Source organism: Chelonia mydas, chromosome 10, assembly GCF_015237465.2.
Source record: "Chelonia mydas isolate rCheMyd1 chromosome 10, rCheMyd1.pri.v2, whole genome shotgun sequence".
Lineage (NCBI taxonomy): Eukaryota > Metazoa > Chordata > Testudines > Cheloniidae > Chelonia > Chelonia mydas.
This window is the reverse complement of record NC_051250.2, coordinates 27,639,889-27,663,826: the sequence shown is the minus strand read 5'-3', so window position 1 is coordinate 27,663,826 and position 23,938 is coordinate 27,639,889. Positions and strand designations below refer to the sequence as shown.

At 37.4% G+C, this 23,938-nt stretch overlaps 1 protein-coding gene across 26 annotated transcripts in view; it reads left to right on the top strand.

Annotated features, from left to right (window-relative positions):
• The window catches only part of RBFOX1 (RNA binding fox-1 homolog 1), a 2,389,987-nt gene that overhangs the window by 1,611,939 nt on the left and 754,110 nt on the right, over nt 1–23,938 (top strand). The gene's annotated exons all lie outside the window — the stretch shown is intronic.

Here is a 23,938-nt window from a genome sequence, read left to right as displayed (position 1 = left end):
AAAGTGAAGAGCATTATATGCCAGAATTTGTTTGTTGCTCAAGTAACAATACTGAAAACAGATGAACTATTCTCGCTGGACCTGGTAGCACTATTAATTAAGAATAATGTTCGTTGAATCAGTATTGCCAACCCCAAATGTTAAAAAATCATGAGTCAGGCTCACCAGAAATCATGGGACTGGCTTTAAAATTATGGGATTATGTAAAAATAACAGATTTGGTGTTATTTCTATTTGTCTTCTGCTTTTTGACCCTTTAGGGTGCACTGGGGTCACAGTTTGAAGTTTTCTCCACAGCCACGAGGGCTAGATACTTACTTTTTCTTTAAGAATGAAGGCTGAAATCATGACATATCCACTTGACTCCAGGAGCTGGGGCTTTAAGGAAAGCAATAATTAAGTGTTGCCAACTCTCACGGTTTTGTCATGAGTCTCATGATAAAGTTCTATTTTACATCATCAAAATGTCAGGCTATGGGCAATTTCCTTTAAAATGTTAATTATTCACTTTTTAAAAAAAAAATCTGATTTCTCTTGTATTTTTGGTGATGGTCTTCTTTTAAGTGCTTATGAAAAATGACAAGTTTCCAGCTCAGGAATTTACAATACCCTGTTAATTCATATAACAGGTAGAACACATGAAGTTCAGTGCAAGGTTTTCACTCACTGCCATAACAAGATAATTCAATCCTGACCTAAATGGGACTACCTTCAGAAACAGGAAGGGAGTTGATTTTTGATTCCTATTCAATCACTAGGCTATCTGCTGAGAATGGCAACAATATAACAAATGAACAAAACTGAGTATTAATGTAGGGTGACCAGATGTCCCGATTTTATAGGAATTTTATAGTCCCGATTTTATAGTTCCGATTTTTGGGTCTTTTTCTTGTATAGGCTCCTATTACCCCCACCTCCTGTCCTGATTTTTCACACTTGCTGTCGGGTCACCCTATATTAATAGCAGGTTTTTTATGACATGGACACTTGGAGTATAATTTTCAAAGCATCCAAGTCCTATTTTGAAAAGTAATTTAGGCATTGGGAGCCTAAGTCCCCTTGAAAATCAACAGGACTTAGGATTCTAAGTGTTAAGTCATTTTGAAAATAGGAATTAGGTTCTTACATCACTTAGCTGCCTTTGAAAATTTTACCCTCAACAACTTAGAGGCAATGTGAGATGCAAAACTGTATGTACTGTACTGCTGTTTCCAATGTCCAAGTGCACTATGCATCTTTTAGTGTGCAGTAGCAGGGTTCACATGGTGTCTTAGTGCACAGCAGGCTACTGCGCTGTAGAGTTGCGCCCTGGCTTGCTGCGCTAAGGCGCCATGTAGACAAGCCCTAATGCATTTAGGGTAGGGTTTTTACAAGCATTTGATGTTGGCATACTTCTGCTCCTATTGAAGTCAATGATAAAACTTGGGAATATGAGAAAACTTGAGATTTTGAAAACTCTCACCCTTTAAAGTAATATTGATTGCATTTTGTGTTTAAAGTAGTGATTAGTATCTCTTAAAATAGGGTTTTTCTTTCTTAAAAAGGTCAGAATTTGTTGTTCACCAAAGAAGTTGCTGTTCCCAATAAACTGCCAAAAACGAAGTGCATAAGAACAAATTCTTCAACCCAACCAATGATGAAGCAAGGGCTATTAATGTGGTTTTGCAGTATAAATATTTCTGTAATTTTCAGAATAAGGCTGAATGTGGATATAATCTTATTTAATCAGTAAAATGATAATCTGAATAATTTACAGCTGTGAAGTAATTATAAGGATTCATTTGTGAAAAAAATAATTTAGTTTTTCTCTGATTCAAAATTACTTAGAATACATTTCATGCTTTAGTAATCAAAGAAATCATAAAACAGTTATAATTAAGGAATTAGTTGATCTATACCCTGTTTAGTAACATTATGGGAAATTGAATTATTTCCATTTTAATTGTAAAAATGTTAGTTAAATAGTGGCTGGCAAATTATTCATTCAGGTACTTAGAGAGTGTAGCAGCTTTTGCTTCTTGATTATGGCCTGTAACTATGCTCACATTTTCTTTAGGAAGGAAATTAGAATACATGCCTAGTTGGGTTGCTCTGCTTGGACTTTCAGTTGATGGTTTTGCTACCCTTTCCTCCTCACTTCCTTCCTTTCCATCAGGAACTGCATATATGACACTTGGTTGGATTGCAGAACAGAAGGTGGCTTGTTGCCTCAGCACTGCCCATTGGAACATTCTGTATCTCAGAGTCATGGTTTTACCCTCCATTTGGAGCTATTGGGCAAGATTCTGCATTGCCCCGGAGGAGTGAGAGGGGAAAAATGCTATTTCTCCTCCATGTGCACCTGTATGGTTGCCAGTAACAATCGCCATTCTTGTGCTTGCAATGCAAGAGGTGCACAAGTGTACTGCTGCTGCTGGAACTCGTTGCACCAAAGGGGCAACACTTCACCTCAGCAAAGCTGGTCAGATATAAAGGAGAGTGGGCACTATACCCTCTGCCAGAGCTGGCCTGTGCACCCTGTCGCTCTATCAGGCACTGTGTTTGATTCAGGAGCTTTGCCTTACTGGCACAATAGAGCTCTGGGCCAGGAGGACAGGGAGTCGTGTATAGACAAAAAAGTGAGTCTCCTTGAACCTGGGTTTCTAGCAGGGGCTGCACTCAGCACTGAGTGACCAACTCAGTGTACTTGGAGCAGTCTTGAAACATTTAGCATTGCAGGCTTTGCTGGTTCTGTCATTCTTGTCCACAAAACAGAACAAATTAAGAAAAGAGCTATCCCAGAAAGGAAAGCTTTCTCCTTTACTGATGAGTTGTCTCAGGAGAATTAACTGGAGAAAATAACCACATTATTTTACTGAAACAAAGAAGCCAAACACAAGAATGGAGGAAGGGGGAGGAAATACACTGAAACTGCGGAGAGAACGAGTTAAGCCATTTTTCTATTTACATGGTTTATTTCACAAGTGTCTGACTCATTGGGCATAACCAGTACACTTAAATTACAAAATTACTGTTTGGTTCTTTTTTTTATTGACTACAATTCAAGGCTGCTTCAAACCTCCCCAATTTAATCCCCCCAGCTCTTTGCCAAGAACATTACCTTTTATTTTCGGTGATAAACTGTATGAGATACCCCTAAGGCTACATGTGAGCTCACTCTCCATGATAGGAGCTAACAGAGTGTATCAATTGTTCATGATTTCCTATTCTCCTGTAAATTGGGAGAGGCGGGAGAGGCAGTGGAATGCAAATTTTGTTCTGTCAGCACTTCTTTCCCAGGCTCCAGTTCAGGCAGTGCATGTTTTGGTAATTAATTATGGAATATTTTCAGCTCTTCATTCTGAGTTACCGTTTAGCAATCTGTCAAATACTGAACTAATGAGCCTATCACATTTTGTGTTTAGATCTGCGTATTTTGCATTAAGCATCAGGATCCTATTTTTCCCCATTTGGGTCAAATAAAGTTAAGGAACACATATGAGATGGCTAACATAACAGAAATGACCCTTTTAAGTTAAGTTTTCAATCAGTGTTTTTTCCTAGCAAATCAATGTGATTTTAAAGGCTCAAAGATTTTTAAAACAGTTTATTTTGTAAATCTAACCTGCCTTCTACATTAGCTCCTACTCCCAAACTGTGGTTCTCCTATTAGCTAATTGCTTGTAAGGTGTGAAATGATTAGCTCTGACTGTAATTGCTCTGTGTATGTGGTGGTGTGATTAAATTGTGGGAAATAATTAAGGTTTTCAGTTTAGGTTTAAACAAGTGAATCCTCATTAAATCCCTTTGAGGAGAGATTTTTAGCTAAGATTTTTTTTTTAAAAAAAGCACCTTACATTTTACATTTTTTTTCAAAACTGTTCAATAACAAGTTGTAATAAAATATGAGGAAAAAGTAAAACTATTCTTTTTATTTCTAAAACGAGCTATAATATGTATAAAAATAAACACCTAAAATCAGAAAAATATCCCCTTCTGCAAGAAATACTAAAAATAATCATTTTCCTCAGATATCCTTAAGTATAATGTATTTTGAATGTCTTACTATGGTGTAACAATGAAGATGAGGATATATGTGCATGAATAACGCAGGCAGTTATATGTATATTTGTTTTATATATTAACTTTCAAAAATGGATATGGTCTCCGTGTGTATACAGTCTGTGTGAGTGATAATATATACTCAATGTGATATATATTTAGTCACAGTTTTGTGGGAGCCTTAATTTACCTTTTAAAAACCTACCTTCTGATTCCCTTTAAAAATCAGTGTATCCTCTTTGTCCTGTTCACACTAGCACACAGAAAGACAGCACCCAGTTACATGAAGGGGATTTGTAATGCCTAGCAGAACTGCAGTCCAAGACAATCACTGATGTGAGCGCAGAAAGCATTACGGACAGCAGACATGCAATGGCAGTAACTTGCACCATTTATTTACATTCATACACACATTCAGTACAATTAATCACATTAGTTCTTGCATCATACAGGTATGAAGTGGTGGAATTTTTATTATACCCTTCTGAATCCTTCCCATGATGTTAAAATATTGATTAGGGCACAAACAAGGCTCTGCTTTTATGCATATGTAATTTGAAAGATACATATGATCGTGGCTAGTGGCATCCTTTTGTCTTTTAGAAGAAATATATGCACCCTGTTTATGTTATATGTGGGGGATTAGAGCTTGTTAATGCTACTATTCACCAACATAAAATTAGATTTAACTTTACTCCAGTTTTTATACACTCTCCATTACAGTATGCTTTGTAGTGTTATTGTTGATTATGCCAAAGTGCATCTTACTATTGATGTCTTTGTCCCTCCACAATTTCAGTTAATTTTATGAGCTTGAAATGCGGAGGAGCTAGATGCTGAGTAGAATTTAAGCATCAAATTGTATTTAAACTAATCTTAGCTTCCATATCAATGCAAGTATTATAACTACTGAGCAAAAGGAGTTGATTATCATGTCATTCACAAGTAGTAACCTTGTTGAACATCAGCATTTGCTCTATTTTGGGGGTAGGGGTAGATTGGTTGGCTGTTTGTTTAATCCATGCTTGCTGGAAATCAAGTACCTACACTTCCTTGGACCAAATTCAAATTTCTCTTGACAGAAAAATAATACTGGCAAAAGGCATTGCTCTAAAAATTTATACTGACTGCTGATTATGTGTACTGTTTGATGGAGAAAATTTGGCAATAGGAAATGGAAAAGGAGACTCAGCATCAGGAGATTCACATTCTTAGGAAAAGTAAAAAGAAAGACTTGTTAATATGGCATCATCTACAGTTTTAGTATTCCTAGTTAGACATTTAAAAGTACATATTGGGAAAGGAATATTGATTGGGTTTTAGAAATTAAATATGTTCCTGAAGAAAAGTAAATACGAAAAAAAAAAAAAATGACAGGAGTGACTAATAGATCCTGAAAACAGTAATACTCTTAATTAGAGTATAAATAAATTTTGCATTAGAAGCATAAAATATTACACTTAGATGTAGGATTGGACTCGTCACTTCTCCTTTACTGCAGTGGAAAGGTGCAGCCTATGCATTAGTCCATATTTCTCTTCTGTCCTTTTGGTTGTTTCACTGGGTTCACTTGGGATATTGTCGGTGGAGTTTTTTTATCAGATTTCCTTATCTTATCTTGGGTTGGCTACCAAACACTTTAAAAAGAAAAACCTTAGATTTATTTCATTTCTCTGTCAAATGTCACAAGTTCCTTTTCCCACTCTACATTCTGTACATGGGATGTCCACCTAGAACTGGTCTGCTAGTCCATGTCACTCTCCTTAAAGCCCACTTCTTAAGAGCTAAGACACTCAAGAAGCGAGTCAACAGTTTATAGTTCACTCACTCCTAATGTGTTTCTGTGTATGTAATATTAATGCGTGCACCCGCCACACAGACAGATATATATATATATACATTTGTAAAATGAAATAATAAAGAATGTTCCACCAATCTACACATACGTTGTAACTGGGTAACCATATAATCTTTATTGCAGTATGCTTGGCTTTCCTCTCCATCCACAGCATATTTTGTTCACTATTTTTGTTGTCATCTCTGAAATTATGCCCCAATCCTGCACACACTTACTCAAATGCTTACCTATAAACACCTCAGTAGTCCCACTGAGGTAATTAAGGATAACTTAAAATTTATGCCTGAGGAACTGTTTGCAGGCTCTGAGTCCTAAATATTAATCTTATAGTCAGAATAGTACCTTTTTATCCTGGGTTGTTAGATATCTAGCATAATTTTGGGCACTATGAAATAAAGATGATAATTCAGGATTTAACTAATAGGATTTTCTGTCTTGCAAAGAAGCATTGCCATAGTGCTTATATCTAGTGTCCTTAGCCTATTTGCCTGTAAATTTAAAGACTCATATTAATTACTTTAGGAACCAAGCCCTTAATGTGTTCATGATTTCTGAATTTAGCAACAGTCCCATGTGTAATTTTTCTGCTGTTTCCTTTCCTCTTCCAGTTCCAATCTCTAGATGAAGATACATAAATATTTATTAATAGTAATATTGTAGAGATTTCTTCTATTGCATTTCTAATGTCTGTAAAATGAATTACCTGTTTTTGTCACAAAGCAAATTTGTTTTTAATTGTGTTTTAAAATGATTTTGTTTTCTACTGCTCTTTTAAAAGTATGTTTTAGGGGGTTTCTTTTACTCCTTTGTAAATGTTACTTAGTGCTGAGATAATTTGCTGCTATATAAAACAAAGTAGTAATAAATCAAGGGTTTTTTTTCACTTTGCTAGTGCTTTCTGTAGTCAACATAGTAGTACTTATCTGGTCTCCAAAAGCATAATGAGGCTCTTAGAGTCATCAAGATAAACAAACTGTACACACATAGTAGAGCACATTACTTGAGACCAACAGAAATCACCATGTTTATTATTGGTACTATATATGTATGTGCACTTACACACAGTGTTTGCAAAGAAACTTGTAAAATAAATACACAGAAATCCTACCTGTATGTGAACAGCAGTAATTGTAGACTAATTGCAGATATTGAGATTCAGAATATAGGCAAACGTGGGACTGGGTGTGTGGCATGCACATTTATTTACATACCGGTCAGAGAGCACTTCACAGAATTATAAGAGAGAAACGAAAATATAAACGTTCTTTGAATTCAAAAGCTTTAAGGGGTTTGATTTGCTATCCAAATACAAGCAGTTATTACAGGGAAAAATCTAATAAAATAAGGCAAGAAAGGGAAATGAAAAAGACTGGCAAGATTCCTTTGGTTAAGACACTGAAGTGGAACACAAGGTCTGAGATTAATTCTCGCTTATAATACAGAATTCCTGTGTGATTTGGGGCCTTTCTTTTTTTACCCTCAGCACTGCTCAGCACACATCTCCCATTTGTTATTCAGTTGTGCATGATCAGCACCTCGGGAAATAAAACTGTGTGGTTTTCTTTGCCACATTTCTGCATTTGTGAGATGGGCTTAGTGATACACCCCTCCCTCACAGGGGAGGCATTATGAGAAGGAATCCATTAATATATGTGAGGCACACAGATAATAGGGTGATGGTGGGTACATAGAAACCGAAGCAGATAGTGGGAAAGGCAGAGGTGGTTTTTTTGTTTGCTTTTGTTTTGTTTGACGTTATACAAATATTCAGATACCTTTCTTCCACTTCTCTATAAAGCTTCTGAAGATTCAAATCACTATTTTGTACACTGGATTCAATTGTTGCATAATTTTAACATTTATGTTTGATTATTTACATATGCCATCAGAAGTTAGAATACTGCTCTCATTCGCTAGTCAGCTGTTTCATCCCATTGCTTGGCTTAATCAGTCTTAATCAGTATTATCACCCTCTGCTCTTTGTTTTTCTTCCAAAGTATAAAAGGAAGCCCTGCAGAAGATGAGAGTTTTTCAAGAATTATTCCTGGGAATGAAAAATGCTTAATATTTTCGATGTGGGGTAGATATTTGCAATTGATAGAAATACCACCTACAAATTGAATAGATACTGTAGGTAAACAATCATCAGGTAGGCATGTACAACACTGTACATTTTTGCGTTTAAGTAAAAAAGAAAACTTTTTATTTCTTGTTAAAATATTTGTCCCCTATGCTTCCCTCGTTTTTTTTTTTTTTTTTTTTTTTTTAAATCCTTATTCTCTCCAAATGTTTCAGGGTACATCTTAGTTACTTTTTTTGGTCTGATATTGTTTCTTCTGTAACATTTTGACATAACTGGAGGCTTCTAGTGTTCCGATCGCTTGTTGACACTAAGCAACTAAATTACAAATGCTGATAAGCTCTTGGTAAAGAAGCTAAACTGCAGTTTGGCACACTTGGTACATATGCTACAATGTGCATTATACATTAACAGGAATAAAGCTGCTTTTTAGGGGTATAGTCTCCTTTTGAATCTTGATGCATACAAATAATTCCAATTAAAAATCCTTTGACTGTGGGAATTTGAGGGGAAATTCTCCTTTGATATCATGCAGCCTATCAACGGTTATTAAGTTACATAAAATAAAGCCAATATTTTTGCTTCACAGTTTCACACATCACTTCTACCAAAAGTAGGATGTAATGCAGTAGACTTCAAAACTAAAGGATTTCAGAGTTATGCAATTTGTCTACATTAGCTTCTCCCCTACCCTTTTATTTTTGCATAATGCATCTGATTTATCAGATTAGTAGTTCATGATGATAAATTCATAACACTTGATGACAGACTTTCTGATAAAACCTAATAAATCATAAGCAATTATGTGTCTATTTGGCACATTTTGTCATTTCCTATCATTTCATTGATATGATAACTTGCCAGTGCTTGAAAGCCTGCAAATAGCCATTTCCTGTTTGTATTTCTCACTGACAAATCATTCTCCTTTCCAATGTAAGCTCAGATTCAACAAATATAAGACAATGGATGAGGAATAGAAAGATTAGTAGTATATATAAATATATATATCAAATGAGTGCTTCTGATAGTGGTAAATGTGATGCTGGGAGACCAGGTATCAGCTCATGCCAAGGTCCCTGTGTCTTAACTGGACGCTGACAAATACATAGCTGGAATTTGTATGACTCACCTGTGTGTTAGTATTGTTAAAATAGTTATTAAAATTGTACAAAATGTGTTTAGCGTTTAGTCTTGTAAATACTTGTGAGTTGTCTCATGCATTAATCTCACTTACATCTGCATCCCAGATTGTAAAGTAATATTTAAGCCTCAGTGATTGCGTAAATCACCAGACAGAAGAAAGACATTAACTGCGGTAAAGTGCTGATCTCCAATAGAAGATGTTACATCCTGCCCCATAGTAAAAGTCTATCAAAACCCGTCAGACTGTAGTGGCATGTTAAAGAGAACAAAATACTTTGTTGTTCCACTCTTCCTCTCATGGATGTGTGTCATGCAAGTGGATTCCTCTCATCATCTGAGTTTGCAGCTTAGAGCACAAAGGAGGAGGGGGATAAAAACCCCAAAGAGAAGGAACTGTTTATGTCTATGCTGCTTGGACTCTTGGTGACAAAGTTTACTCGACATAAGCGAGAGATCCCACTGCTTAGCTGGGGTTAGCCTTAAAAGTCACATAGAGCTTGCTTATTACAGAAGCTTCTATTAATTTTAGAAACATAAGATTCTTACTCATTTGTGCATATATGTTTACCTTCTTTAACCTTGTAAATTAGTCTCATTTCCTTTTCCTATGTAATAAATCTTTATATAGTTTATTATAGGATTGGCTATAAGAATTGTGTTTGCTGTGAGATCTAAGGTGCAATTGACCTGGGGTAAGTGACTTCTCCTTTGGGACAGGAAGTAACCTGAATATTGCTGTGATGCTTGGTGTAAGAGACCATCAGTCACAAAGGTATGCTCACTGGGGTGGAAAGATAGATCAGAGTACCCAAGGGATAGTCTTTGACTCCATGTTTAGGTTGTTATAGTACCTGAGTTTAAACTTGATAATTGGTTGGTGAAATCTTAGAATTCACAACCAATTTGGGATTGTGCCCTTGTTCTTCACAGTCTGCCCCGAGGTAGGTGTTCTCAAATCACTGCAGGCAGCTTTACAGTAAAAAGTGAGAGAGAGTGGAACTCAAGTAGTTGATTTAGAACATTAGAACCCAAAGACTGATTTCATCTAAGCCGATCCATTTATTCCCATCTGCATTCTTTTGTTTGTTAGAGAGACAAGGTGGGTGAGGTAATATCTTTTGCTGGATGAACTTCTGTTGGTGAGAGGCAAGCTTTTGAGTCACACATAGCTCTTCTTCAAGTCTGGGAAATGTAGTTTAGGGGCTTGGCTACACTTGCGAGTTACAGCGAAATAAAGGAGCCTCGGGTGCACTAGCTCACTACCCCTCCACATTGGCAAGGCACGTAGAGCGCTCTGACTCCGCGGCTACAGCACTGCTGGTACTCCACCTCAGTGAGTGGAATAATGTTTGCTGCGCCCCCTCTGGAGCGCCGCGGTGCCAGTGTGAACAAGGTGTTGCATTACTGTGCTCTGATCAGCCTCTGGAAATGTCCCATAATCCCCTTAAGTCAAGTGGCCACTCTTGTCATTGTTTGGAATCAGCTGTAGGAATGCGGATATGCCCTTTGAAAGCTCCGTTTCTGACAGCCGGCTGCTTATCTCCTCCGAGACAAAGCAACTATTAGTGTGGAATGCTGTGTGTGTGTGAGAGAGAGAGAGGTGGGTTGGCAGGTGAGGGGGGTCTGCTGCTGACTGAACTTACAAGACAGCATGCTGACATGCTCTCTACCCCCCTAAAACCCACTCTCTTTCCCCCCACATACACACAACACACTCCCTGTCACACTCCCGCCCATTTGAAAAGCACATTGCAGCTACTTGCATGCTGGGATAGCTGCCCATAATGCACCACTCCCAATGCTGCTGCAAGTGCCCCAAATGTGGCCACACCAGTGTGCTTGAAGCTGTTAATGTGGACAGACTGCAGCGTTTTCCCTACTGCACTCTATGAAGGCTGGTTTAACTCAAAGCACTCTACATCTGCAAGTGTACCATGCCCTGAGTGTCGCAGCTAAATGCAAACTGAAACAAATAGTCTTTGTCATCACCAAAAGTTGGTCCAACAAAAGATATTACCTAACCCACCTTGTCTCTTTAATTTCTTGGGACCGACATGGCTACAACTATGCTTCTTTTGTTTATATTAGCTGTGGATAAAAACGGGGAGAGGGGGTTTTATTGATTGCTTGTTGCCATTATTACTGTATGCTGATATAGTATTTAGATTACTTAGATTGTAAAGTACTTGGGGCAGGGACCATCTTTTTGTTCTGTGTTGGAACAGCAACCACATGATGGTATCTTGGTCTTTGACTGGAACTTGTAGGCAATACCGTAATTCAAATAATTAAGAAGAAATATGGTCTTTGAATTCATTTTATCTGTCCGAGTCAATCATAAATAATGTCTATAAACCTCAATTGGTTTCATCCTTACTACATTCTATAGGTCTTTAACATGAGGGCAAAGGGCTTCTTGTGTCTACACACATGAACTGAATTCAGATTCAGCTTAGCAACTCTCTTGGGCATCTTCATTTACAATGCGGGGCAGGACTCTCTGGGGAAAAAAACATGCATCTTGAAAATGAAAAAAAATCAAAACGAGCCTCTGTTTACCTTACCTCTGATAATTACAGATAGCTTTTCTATGCTTGTAAAGTATGTAACAAATTGCTATTAATTATCACCATTATTCAGTATTTCTATTACTATAGAGCTCAGAGGCCCCAATCAGGGTACAGTGCCATTTTACTGGATGCCAGACAAACACACAGGAACACCATTATACCTGTCCCAAAGAGTTTTGATCTAATCTGCCTACACATTTATGCTACTCTTTCTTACCATGGCATTTGTGTGCCAGAGATTGTCGATAAACCAGATGATGGAACTTACATTACAAACTGTTATGTGGCAATGAGAATACAATAAGGAAGCTATTATTTTGATAGAAATCTATTTGTGGGTGCAGGAGGGGGGGAAAACAGAACTCAAATCATAGTTAACATATATTGTAAAGGCTTAGCTTTATCTCACATTGATTTGTAAATGATATAAAAATTAACTATTTAAGAATGATAGTTTGATTCCACAACTTGATTTTGTTTTGTTTTTCTTGTGTGATGGAGGGAGAAGGTGTGTATTTGGTTGGGGAAGGTGTGTTCAGAATTGTATCTGCTGTTCAGTGAGAAAAAATACTTAAATTGGTTTTAAGTAGTGTTTTACTTTTATTAGCTGGGCAGAGCTAATGTAGCACTCAGTGAGTGAGCTGAATTGTATTTCTTCTTGTGCGGCATCAACACAATTATTTAAAAAGTTCAAAAAGTCAAAGAGTTTAACAACAGACCCTTAGATAATTTTATCTGACCCCCTGTATATCACAGTGTATTAAATTTTACCCAAGGACTTCTGTACTGAGCTCAATCATTTCTGTTTGGCTAAAGGATATCTTCTAGAAATGTATCTTGATTTGAAGACATCGACAATCCACCACTTTCCTTGGTAGTTTGTTCTAAAGATTAATCACCCTCACTGCTAAAAGTTGTCTTATTTCTAATTTGAATTTGTCTGGCTTCAGCTGCCAGCCATTGGTCCAATGTATTACACCTATGCAAACCCATTGAAGGAAATGAGACTGCACAGGTTTCACTGAGTGAGGCATAGGGGTTCTTAAATTGTTTGCCTGTGAGACCCCATTTTGAGACTTATTGTTTCCTATGGCACCAGACAGCATCAAACCAACATAGTGACCAAGGAATCCAAGGATTTTACACATTAAGTATGTTATTTAATTCTCTGTGAGACACATGGCCTTCCAGGTTGTGACACAGGTTCTTGAAGTGTGACCGCATGGTAGAAATTACACGTCTAATCTCTGATGTGACATAAATGGTAGATTGATACCGAGACATGATAGACACAAGTGTGCTGAGTCCAGCTTCATACAAATATGTGAATCCGTTTCAAGGCACGGTGTTGTGAGTGCGGGATATTCATTCTTGACATTAAACCAGAACTCTAGGAGAGAAAGTTGGGCTTATGAGGAATATGAAATATTCATATGAAATATTCCTCATAAGAATTGATCACACGATATTTCAGTGAGCTGTTTGATTTCAGCTACTGGCAAATCCATGGCATCAGGCTTGTATTGATCATACCCAATCATACTTCATCATGTCCAAGCTGGCGAAGAAGGATGCAAACTGTTCCTCCAGCTGGCTGAGACGCTCAGCCATCACCTGTTTGGACAGCTGAATAATTTCATTGTCTGTCAGGAATTTAGAAAGCATTGAGAATGATTCACAGTGCGTCTTCAATAGATTATTCTTCCAGAAAACAATTCTTCCTGAATCCTGTGATTCGATCCCTCAGCTGAAGAATGAAAGTGTTGTTTCCTTGTAGAACTGTATTCAATTCATTCAGTTTCCCATATCTGTCTGTGACCTAAGCAAAAAGGCACATCTTCCTTTGGTCACATAAAAAACAACGAATTCACTCTTTTTGCTCTCCATTTCATAGAGACATTCCTTCAAAAAGTCATCCCAGTACTTTTCCATGCAAGAGTAACGAGTTTCAGGGTGGAACAACTCATCATGATCTGACCACATTTCTTCAGACAGTTTTGCAAACAGATGTACATGGAGTGGCTGAGTCCTGATGTAATTCACAGTAGAGGAGGCTCGCTGCAGAACTTCACTTAGGAAGTTCTGCAGAGCTTTAGATGCCAGTTGTTCTCTGTGAATCACATAATGAGTTGACTAGATTCAGTGCTGGAGGTTGAAGCAGATACTTTATGTAAAAATGAGTCAATTTTGCCTCTTATCACAAATCAGAAAGATGTATTCACCATTGAGCAAATGAGGCCAGGACTTAGGAAGGCTGTGTGTGGTGATACTAGTGCAGCACAGATACAATGACTTAAAATGTTTCTTTATCCTTGAGTGCCAATTAGATACTCAGGGTGGCATAAAAGAAAATATGGGCCCTGCCTTAAGGCACTTAAAAGTCACTGCAGATTCCTGTCTCAAAAAAGGCTAGCACAGGCTCCTATCCCAGCTCGAGCAGAGAGGTTGCTCTGATGATGAGGTTGCTGTCCTAAGATAAAACTTACGAATTCGAGATCCCTCAGCTGGATACTTGTACAGCAAATGGCCAGATTGGTCTCCGCACAGCCAACGGGGTGGGATCTGCTCCACAAATGCCGCACATACAACGTGACCTCACATGTCACACTGCCAGATGCTGCCATTCTGATCTATGGCAGCCTCTGCACAACATGACCTCTCACATCCTATATGTGAGGTCCCACCATGAGGGGGCTGCCATTTTGTAGATCAGAATGGTGACCTCCTGGTGCGGCATTTATGGAGCAGGCCCGAACATAGGGGCAGACGGCATTGTCTCATGGGCCGAATCTGACCCATTGGACCTGCAACTTCATCAGCTTATGGTGTACCCCCATTTTGGGTTGAAACCCACAGTTTGGGAACCTTTGGAGCAGTGTGATGAAAAGGAGGTTACACGCATGTCACAGAGAACCTAATTTGACCCTCAGAATCTGCATTACTGTTGATGCTCAAGAAGGAAAAAATTCAGCTTGACTTTAAAATCTATGGTGGAGTTTGGACTGGCAGTTAGAAGGAACATCTTTTAACTTGCAGGGAGAACACAATTGATAAGGAAATTATTGAGGAGAAAAAAATAAACATGATACCACAAGATACCAGTTTTACAAAATTACTTTTTGAGTAGAGCCAAGTTGTGATGATATGTGCTAAGGAAAAGTTGTCTACTATGTGGCTTGTCATCTTGTGGTTTTGAATTCACGTTTTGAGAGAGGATGCCTTTCACCTCAGCTCAAAATGAAATCTGCATGTATCTGAAGATGGTCAGCACAATTTCGAATGATTTTGCCCGTTTCAAACACTACAAACTTCAGGTACAATAAAAATATGTAGTTCAGTGGTTTGAAATATTCTCATTATTGGGAATATAGCTAAACTGACTGGTCCTCAAATTTGCCTTGAATAAGTTGATTGATCTTGGTACCATTTCAGAAAAGCAGTTACTCATGTATTTAAACTTTAACTGTAGGATCAAGACCCAATGATTTCAGTAAGGCTTGAACATGTGTTTGAAGTCAAACATACGGGTAAGTGTTTTCCAGATTGAATAGAGATGCTCTACTTAAGTCAAGGCTTTAATGTCTCAAAGTGCTCTGTAACTATTTGGTTTTTGTTAAGAGTTTGGAGTCTAACCGAATATATCTAAGCAGTGGTCAAATCATACCTGACAGTTCTGTCTTGTTGGAGTTTGGTTACTTCGGTTAGTATCACAGATACATTATAATTTGTAGAGAAATGAAACACTGCTAATTTTTCATTTGTAGATCATGAAATGTTTCAGGTTAACTTTAAGCATGAAACCAACAGAATGTGTAAAACACTTCTTCCCATTATATTATTAAGGACCATAAACATGTGGTCAAAGATGTTAAGTGTTGAAGAAACTTCAGGAAATAAGTTCTTCATAAATATAATTTGGCCATCTCTTTTCAGTTGAGTTTTCAGATAAGTTTACAGCTCAAACTGAAGGAAGATCTACTAATAACACAGTTCTCCATTATAAAATTAAGTACTTAATTCAATATATAAATGCAAATGAGCCTAAGTTATGTCGTTTGAAATGGGATCCAGATATGAGTTTTCCTCATAGTTCAGGGTGGTCACTTGAAGGTTTAGTTTCAAGTCATTATAAAGGACAGGGACCATCTTGGAAGTATATTCAGATCTGAACTTCTCCAAAGTTTTGGAGTGGGATTTGACTTGATCCTAACTTTCCATATAAAGGACATATTCTACCCCTCTGATCCCGTGGTGGATTTTCTATGATGTAAGTGTCCTCGCTACACTATTTTGACAGCAGACATGTATAAAATGAGGGATCCTGAAGTTTCTTCCATGTCTTTTTATTGGCATTATACATCTTCCTTTTAGGACAACATGCCACCAAATCAAGTTCTTCCATCTTCACATTGGCATAAGAGAAGACCAATTCAGATAAAAGTTATTTTGAATCGATCTGATAAACTACTGTAAAGGAGACTAGCAGACATGTATTTTCATACAAATATGCACTCTCTATAACTGTAAAGACCTGGACGCTTACGCTATCACTTAAGTTCATTATATGTAATTTGAACATACTGTGGAGGATTTACAGTCAATGAAAATAACCTTTGTCAAATTAGTTCAGATACACAGTAATTCTGCTCTGTATGTATGAATACAGTGGAAAGTTGGTAACCATTTCCTCTACCTTTATGAAAATACTTTACAATATTATTGCTAATTTATTAAGGGCAAGGCCCCTGTAACATTACTCACATTAGTAATCCTTACACAACTAAAAAAATCTTATTAAATGATAGCTCACTTGAAAGAGGCTTTGCAATATTGGGACTTGACTTTGATTTTCAATCCAGAACAGTGCATTCAGGGAAGAATAGTATTATTGAAACTTTTCTATATTATTAGATGTATACATCTGGGTATTTCTAATGAACTCAGATTCTCCATCTTGAGTTTCTTTTTTTATTATTGAGGTAGGAGGGGAAGAGATACACGTGAACAGTGAAAGGATCCGAGTGGAAGGGTCTATAATGCCAAGTAATAGTTTTTAGGCCAAATTCTGAGGTAGGTCCTTATGCCTAGATTCTATGAACACTTATGCATGGTCTTAACTTTTCTGACATGAATAGTGTTGTTGACTTCAAGTGGGCTACTCATGTGCATAAGTGTTTGCATGATTGTGGCCTTACTCAAGCAAACTCCTGTTAACTTTAATGAGTTTGTCTCAGGAAGGCCCTCTGAATCTACCTTTAATTTATTTAGTGTGGTTTTGATGTAAAATCATCACACAGAGATCATAAAAGCCATACACCTTCATGAAATTATTCCTAGAAAAGGGCTTGAAATGAACAAAAAGTGTTTTGTAATATTAGGTTTTTGAACAACAATTTACTTGCTCCATTCCTTTCAGAATGATCTTCTAACCAGTTGAAATGTTTGTTTACGTTGGTTATTCCCAGGAAAACTGTGAAATTCTAGCCCAGAAGGCTGCAAGAGAACACAGATAACATTCCTGCTAATTTTCATCTAGGGTTTATGTTGTTTTCTACCCTAACTTCTGCTTTATCAACATGAAAAAATCTCTTATCACATCAAATCAGATATTATCTCATGCTAACAGAGGAGGGAACATTCTTCCTATTTTTCTATGACAAGAATTCCCCAGAGAATTATTATGTACTCAAAGAGATGTCTTCAAATATTAGCAAAGGTGGATTAATTTTGTTAAGGATTTCAAGAGATGGGAGTTACTTTTTAAGTGGAAAAATAGCTCTTTGATTAAATCTTTAGAGTAAACAAGTGGATTTGTGTGCAGAAAAAAAACTATTTTTCCCTAGTGTTAGAATAAAATTATTTTAACTTAGCTTCTTTTAGTGCCAGCTTGTTGCTCATTCCTGAGCTTCCTTTACTTAAAAAAGATAGGTCTGTGATTTTGATTATTTTATTCATAAGATGTTGTCAAAGACGTTGAACTTATTGGTATTTTTTTGTACATGCTATTTCTTAGATCATTTATAGTAAGTGTTTGCATGTTTATTTTATCACTCAGTTTGCTGATACTTTCATTACATGTAAAATCAATATCTAGGTATGGCTCATTTGAATATATGTAATATAACTAGTTTATGTTCCAAATAAGAAATAACATATTTTGCAGATTTTAATAATAAACCTTCCCAGTTATTTTTAAAAGTTATATTATTGGTATACTTTCAACGTTAGAGGGAAAATGTAAGCTAACGATTTGACTGGGGGAAACAGTAGTTTTTAAAATATAATATGTTAATAAAGGGAAGGAAAGTACATTTTCTCAGTATATGAACTAAAGAATGGATATCAGAAACCCTTGCCCATGTGATGACTCTTTACTTACACAAATAGACCAATTCTATCAATAATATTACTCAAATAAAAAGAACAGGAGTACTTGTGGCACCTTAGAGACTAACAAATTTATTTTTGTTACCACACCCAATTCCAGAAGCTTCTGGATGTGGAGTGCTTAATCTGCCTAGTTTGGCTGCACTTTTCCCCTCACCTCCTTATCTACACACTCCCTATCCATGTGACCTCCTTGTCAGCCTCTTCCTAGCACGGGCGAAAATGGCCATCTACAAGAACAGAGAGAAGAGGCTAACTGACGGGGTTTCCTGTGACTGTGGGGCCTATTTCCAATTCTCTGTCCACTCACACATCCGAGCAGAGTTCCTCTGGGCGGCCGCCACTGGCTCCCTTGGCACCTTGAAGGAGCAATGGGCACTGTCCGGGGTTCTCTGCTAGGTGTCCCTGTCAGGTTCCCTTCATTCAGCCCTGTGACCTCACTTCTGTCCCTGATATATCTTTAGTTACCCCCTGTAATTAATTGAGATCCTGGACCTTGTGGATCCTCCCCTTAGGCTGTGGGAGGTCCTTTAGCAGTGGGTGGGCTTCTGCCCACCCACTTCCCGGATCCCAACAGGACCACTCTCTTATAAAAAAAAATGACCCAAACACAGGTCACTCCTACCTTCACCCAGTGGGTCTCTTAAAGAGATATCTCCCTATTAGGCACATGGGTTACAGAAAGACTCAATTATACTTTGTCAGTGAATTCATAGATTCATAGATACTAAGGTCAGACGGGACCATTATGATCATCTAGTTTGACTGCCTGCACAACGCAGGTCACAGAATCTCACCCACTCACTCCTGAAAAACCTCACCTATGTCTGAGCTATTGAAATCCTCAAATCGTGATTTAAAGACTTCAAGGAGCAGCGAATCCTCCAGCAAGTGACCTGTGCCCATGCTACAGAGGAAGGCGAAAAACCTCCAGGGCCTCTTCCAATCTGCCCTGGAGGAAAATTCCTTCCCGACCCCAAATATGGTGATCAGCTAAACCCTGAGCATATGGGCAAGATTCACCAGCCAGATACCCAGGAAAGAATTGTCTGTAGCAACTCAGATCGACCCCATCTAACATCCCATCACAGGCCATTAGGACTATTTACCATGAATATTTAAAGATCAATTAATTACCAAAATCATGTTACCCCATCATACCATCTCCTCCATAAACTTATCGAGTTTAATCTTAAAGCCAGATAGATCTTTTGCCCCCACTGCTTCCCTTGGAAGGCTATTCCAAAACGTCACTCCTCTGATGGTTAGAAACCTTCGTCTAATTTCAAGTCTAAACTTCCTGGTGGCCAGTTTATATCCATTTGTTCTTGTGTCCACATTGGTACTGAGCTTATATAATTCCTCTCCTTCTCCAGTATTTATCCCTGTGATATATTTATAGAGAGCAATCATATCTCTCCTCAGCCTTCTTTTAGTTAGGCTAAACAAGCCAAGCTCCTTGAGTCTCCTTTCTACAGGTTAATTGTGTTCTGTAAAATCTATTTCCAATATTCAATTTTAATGTATTGTCTTTCAGTGTTAGTGTCCCTTTGGTCTTATATTATGAGAGGGTAAATAGCAGCCACAATTGATTGTCTCTGTGTTATTTTATATACATCTGCCAGGTCCTTTCTTATATGTCTCCTTACTAAACTTAAAAAGAAAAGCAAAAAAAAGAAAGAAAGAAAGAGAAAATACCTTCATACAGCACTGTTACTCTGCCTCTGTTCTCTTTAGAACATATCTGGACCTTCTATATTTTTGCTGAGAGTGAAATAATGTTAGAATTAAGGAGAACTAGATCATCAGACCATTAGTGGGTTGGCTGTATAAACAATGATTGATTTTTTTACTTTCATTTGGTGGTGAGAAGTTCAAAAGTATGTATGAGGTATTTAGGATGTTACATTGTGTTTGTGTGTACGTGTGTGTGTGTAAGTAATATGTTCTTTCTTCACAGTAAAGAGCTCTGAAATCTATTGAAAGATTCTTCAGAGCTTTGATAAAACTCATGACATAGTACATTACGAACATTTAATAAACTTTGTAATATTAATAATATAAGGGTTATTTACACATTTTCAGTTTTCTCAGAACAGAGCTATAAATTTCCTCCAAAAATAATCTGGGCTTAATTCTGATCACAGACAAGGTGCTGAGATAACATAGAAATAAGTGCGATATAAGAACCTAGGCAGACACCAATTTTATATGAGGTAATATTGTTGATTTCAGTGGTGGTGCTCCTTATTTGCACTTGTGCAAAACCAGATTAAGGCCTTCTCTGTAGAAATGTAATCCATATTTTTTTGGGGAAAAATATTCAATGTGAAGCAAATCTTACAATCTAATCCAAATAAGTAAATAAATAACATAAAAAACTGTGAGAGAACGGAATCACTGAATAATACTTTTCCACATTAGCTGTATGTTTATCATTTCCCTCTTCCAGTGTTGATAAGACAGTCAGAGACTGAAGTCTGATATGAGGTGGCACTAATAGAGCACCTGATACATCTTTGAATTTTGATTATTGCATCTATTCAAAGTTCAATTTTATATCTATGAATATCTAAATTCTCTAAAGTGCCCTGAGTGTGCGTACGTAAGTAGCTTTAAAACTCTGAAATGCGAGATGTTTGGTGGATTAAATAAATTGTTCATAGACTTTAAGGTCAGAAGGGACTATCATGTCATCTAGTCCGACCTCCTTCACATTTAGGCCACAGAACCTTACCCAACCATTCCTGTAATAGACCCCTAACCTCTAGCTGAGTAACTGAAGTCCTCAAATACTGATTTGACAAGTTACAGAGAATCTACCATTTACACTAGTTTAAACCTGTAATTGACCTATGCCCTGTGCCTCAGAGAAAGGTGGAATCCTCCAGGGTCTCTGCCAATCTGACCAGGGGGGAATTCTTTCTTGATCCCAAATATGGCATCAGTTAGACCCTGAACATATTGGCAAGACTCACCAGCCAAACACGTGGGAAAGAATTCTCTGTAGTAACCAGAACTGCTAATCATATACTATGTCTTTTATATAAGTTTAAAACAACGAGCCTAATGTTGACTATGGTGATTATATGTGTAGCTCCACATAACAATAACAAGCATCATAATTTAGATTTTTTAAAAAGGAAGGAAACAAATGATGTGAATATTACCACAAGAGCAATTTTACAGCACAGTTTAATTATTTGGTTCAGTAATGTTCAATAATTATTTTAACACTGAAATCTCTCACAATCTAGTCCCTTCAACAAACTAAACAACTGTTTCATTACTAGTAACTAATTTACAAGGCAGTTTCAAAATCTGATGACTTCTTGCCTATCTGAGATTTACAGTCACTAAATAAAAGGCCATGACTAGGAGACATGAATTAACAACCCGTTAAAAGGAGAGCACAGATTCAGTATTCTCATTTTCTCTTCTCTTTGTCATTGCCTAACAGCCCTATTGACCCATCCACAATTTGTGGGTGACATCTGTACATTGTTTTTCATCCCCTCACCTTCCAAAACACTCATGTCACCACATGTTGTAACGTTTCAGAGGAAAATGTTTTATCCTGGAGTCACTCATCCTCCCATCCCATTCTGAGTTCAGGGAGACGGAGAAGAGGTTAGATCATTTCCTGTTTGACAGACTTGTTAGAACTGGGGACAAAGCTGTTCTCTCCTTCCCAACCATTACAATTGTCCTAGCCTCTTGTGCCCTTCTTCCATCTCGTCCCAACCCCAGCTAACTCTTTCACATCAACACTGTTTGTAGAACAAGAACTGTATTGAATCCAGATGTTGCTGTACTTGCCTTCCCCCTTGCTGGTGACACCCTGCCTATGGGAGATCATGAGAACTGCTCTCTTCTCATTTCTCTCAGATTGACCTCCTTTTCACTGCAGCAAAACAGCAGGAAGAGTAGAACAGGGAGACTAGGAGAAGAGAGGGGACTAAAGGGAGAGGAATGAAGGAATAATAGTAGGGACCCTCACCAGACTCTCCCATTGGATGACTGATTCCATCCAAATAATTGTGAACATTTTTGGTCCACAACCCATAAAATGGACAAACTTTCACAGCGCAACTCAGCAACCCTCCTAGGATTTGGGTTATACAATGATTTTTTTGGCCATTTTGTGGGTTATGAATCCAAAAAAAGGGTGTGTGTGTGTGTGTGTGTGTGTGTATGTGTTAGGGGTAGAGTGGAGCTGGATGTTACATAAAAGGTAACTGCAGAGATGTCAGGTGGAGAAGAATTAGGAGTGCTATCTGAGAGGATGAAATCCAGGATGAACATCTTTTTTCATGTTCATTGTATTCATTCTGGGTGTGAAACAGGCCCTCTTGTGTTTGAAGGAGTCACTGAATTGGGCAGAATGATCATGGACAAGATAGATATTACGCGGTTTCATTTGTATTGTTAGCCCGATAGCATGATTTCACAGGATTCCCACCCATGTTTAGCATTTCAAGTGGGTTTTGTAAACTGTAGATGAGCATACGATCTATTAGGTTCTTATCTGAGCAGAAGTTTGAAACCTTTTGAGGTTCACTCATCTTCCATACGGTTAACACTTTTCTAAAGTATAAATAGCGTAGATCTTCTGAAACATGAACAGATTCCAAGTTTCCAGGAACTTAGTGTTGAGAAAATAGGAGTGCATGTAGTTGATAATTGATTGCTTTGACAGATATATTAATTTGGGGGTATAAAATATTGACTAATTATTTTCTTTTTCTTTTCAATCTGCAGTATCCACAATACCTCAAAGGTATCTATAGGCTGTGGTGAGGGAATTGATTATTTGAAGAAGGACCAATCTTCTTTTTTTAAGGTTTCTAGTGATCTTCAAAGTTTGTGTGCTCTTCAATATGTTTCCTCCATGTATGTGTGTATGAGCAAAATACCAACTGCTATTTTAGTTCAGTGTCTGACAACTACGTGTTTCTGTTCCTGAAGATTAGTTTTTTGATTAACTATTGAAGAAACTACAAACATAAAATATCTAGTAAAGGATAACAAAATCTGACAAGAAAGGGAACACAGAGCAGAAGATGCTGGGATTATAAATTTTCATTTCAGTTTAGTAAAAAGATTAGGATACACTGTGTCTGAATTAATTTCACAAGGAAACATTAACAAAACACACAGAGCTTTATCCCACACTGAATGTAACTATTATCAATGGTTGATTCTGGTAGTGGGGGAGGAGAAGCTGCGGGAGGATTTTTTTGTTTGTTTTTGTTTTAGCTGTTCTTTTCTGTTTTCAGTAAGAAACATAATCCTAAATTTGGTCCACAGTGGTCTGTCATACATTAGACTCTTTCCCCTCAAAACTTCCTACCCCCAAAACAAAATGAAAACTTACTTCAAAAAAATTTGACTTCCTGCAGTATAATAACCTAAAACTAAAATGTAGCTTGAAAAGACAGAAGTTTGATGCATGAAATCACAGGACTCATTGAATGTATCCTATGAAAGGTGCTTTGTAGATGACAGTAAATCCGAAATTAAATTGCTCCCTAGGAGAAAGAATGTTGAGGTGGACCCATGTGCATATACTCACCACACACATGCCAACAATAACAAAAACGCTCTTTATGTTAGGACTTCTGCATAATGCATTTTTGCCCCTTTATTGGAATGGAAAAATGTGATTTTTTTTTCTAATTAACACTTCAAAAAAAAAAGTGTGTGTATAATTTCCCAACAGGCATGCAAAAATACTTTGAATGTTTTAAGTTTTAGTTTTGCTAGAGTAACCAGATTTATGTGAAGGATTTCATACAATATTTATTCATTCATAAACATGTTCATTTTGCTTTTGTGAGAGCTGCAGGCTCACCATAG